We start from the raw sequence: 2359 nt of genomic DNA, 5'->3' as shown, positions 1-2359 counted from the left end.
AGGACACCAGAGGGAGAGGCTGCCCCATGACACTCTCAGACTTGAGTCCAGCAGGATCAAGCTGGACCAACTGTGCCTCTCAGATAGCCCCAGGCTCATCCCAGGGGCCTCCATACCTGAATCTAGGGCAGAAGATGCTGTTCAGCATCTGAACCTTCCCTTAGGCCCCGTCTACTACCTGTGAGACCCCTGCTTTTGGGCTTTTTTGCAGCTGTCCTCCTGCCTAGATGACATATCAAGTCATTATACCTTCTAAAGCCAGCGCTCTGCCTGTTCTCCTGGATGTCCCCCCAGTGCCCAGTTAGTCATAGGCCTGAGACTTGCTGCCAGGTCTCCTGGCATGTTAGTGTACTTCATGCACAAAATTGCTTAAAACCGTATTTGTAAACAGAAGAGTTTTGCAAGTATTTGCAGTTAATAAAACCTACCTTCACAGCTCTCTTATGACATTAGTATATCCCCATTTTGTAGATCAAAAAGCTGAGGTTCTGAGTGAATAAGTGGCCAAAAGTCACACAGCTGAGAAGAGGTAAACAGGAACTGACCTAGGCCTGGGTGACTCTGAGTAACTGGCTCTCACAGCAGGGCCACATTTTTTTTCTTGGGCCAGGCTCTGTGCCGATGACCCAGGTGCCCAGTTGCAGGAAACTACACTTCCTGCCATCAAGAAACTCCCAGAGAAGAACAACAACAGTCACATAATCAAATTACTACACCATAAAAATGTGTGACAAGTGCCAAAATCCAATCATGCTGGGGCAGGCTGAAAGAGGGAGTGTTCGACTTGGGCAGATCAGGGAGGACTTCCCAGCACAGTTCATCAGCACAGTTCTTCTGCTGATTGTCTCTGCACAAACTGGGCTACTTGGCTGCTCAATAGGCCCTCAATGACTCCCAGCCCATTTGGGCTGATGGGGGAGTGGAGGGGGGCCGGTCCAGGCTGAGGGCAAGAACTTATGTGAGAGAATGGAAGAAGACTTGGCAGGGAGTCCTCTGAAGCTGAGGACAGAGAAGACCAAGGAGACAGCAGGGGTGGGAAGGGGCTGCATTGTGCTGGAGGGCTCTGACCTGCCAGGCCAGGGAAGGTGTACTTGATCTTGCCCTGGAGGAGGGGAGTCATTGAGGGTCTTTGAGCAGCCAAGTAGCCCAGTTTGTGCAGAGACAATCAGCAGAAGAACTGTGCTGATGAGGACTATTTGGACTCCTAGGTTTTTCCAAAAGGCTGGTATGTGGAACTCGACATTTCCAAAGTCTGAATACTTTGTGTTCCCCTCTTCCCCAGCCAGGCTCAGCAGAGCTCAGGGAGCTGAGAGCTTCCAAGGTGCCTGGGCAGAAAAGCTGAGGATCAGGACAGAACCTGTGTCTGTCCCAGCCCTGATACTGTCTACACCATCCTCTGGGAGGGAAGGGGCTGGTATGGGCAGCCCAACCCTGGCTGAAGTGTGCAGGCTCTCTTCCAAGCGATTCTGGGGAAAGGTATCCAGGAAGGGAGGATGTGAAGGCCGGTTCATACAGACAGGCAAGAAAGGCCGAAGCTGGCTCAGACGGCAAAGCGTCTGTCTGCAATGCAGGAGACCCGGGTTCGATCCCTGGGTTGGGAAGATCCCTGGAGAAGGAAATGGCAGCCCACTCCAGTATTCTTGCCTGGAAAATCCCATGGACGGCGGAGCCTGGTAGGCTACTATCCATGGGGTCGCAAAGAGTCGGACACGACTGAGCGAAGGAAAGAAGACTAAGAAAGATATACACCCTCAGGCTAGACAGAGAAACAGTGCCAAAAAAGCCCGAAGGAAAGAGGCCAGAGGCGAGTTTGGCCACCCATGCACGCATGCATCCACAGACAAGTGTCTTTGGGCTCCCTCACTATTGCCCCCGAGGCATTGCAACCAGCAGTTGGGCTGGGTCTTTGCCTGAGCACTGCACCACGCTCTAACCTTCTGGGTCTCATCCCGCCCCGACCCTGGGAGCCGAGATAGCTTCAAGGTGAAGTGCCCTGATGGTCACAGCGGGGCAGGAGGCCTCAAGGAGTAGAATCAGAGGCCTGGGGCTGAGCCTGGCCTAGAGAGGGAGGTCAAATCACTGTTTCTTCCTGTATCTCAGACAATACTTGAACCCAGTCTGGTGCATTTCCGCTTTGAGAGGGAGAGGATAATCATCGGCCCTCTGAGATCGTACCGCAAACCGGGAACTCTGTCCACTGAAATGAACATTCACAATCTTCCCCGCTTCTTCGAGTCCCAAGGCCACACGTAGAGCTCAGATTACCCAAGACATCAGGATGCCAGATGATTCTGGAGAGCCACTCCTGCCCCACAGACCCTCGAACCCAAAGGAGGACGTGAGCCTACTGAGAACTCAC

This window comes from Bison bison, unplaced genomic scaffold, assembly GCF_000754665.1.
Source record: "Bison bison bison isolate TAMUID 2011002044 unplaced genomic scaffold, Bison_UMD1.0 scf7180017864243, whole genome shotgun sequence".
Taxonomy (NCBI): Eukaryota; Metazoa; Chordata; class Mammalia; order Artiodactyla; family Bovidae; genus Bison; species Bison bison.
Note: the sequence above shows the minus strand (reverse complement) of the source record.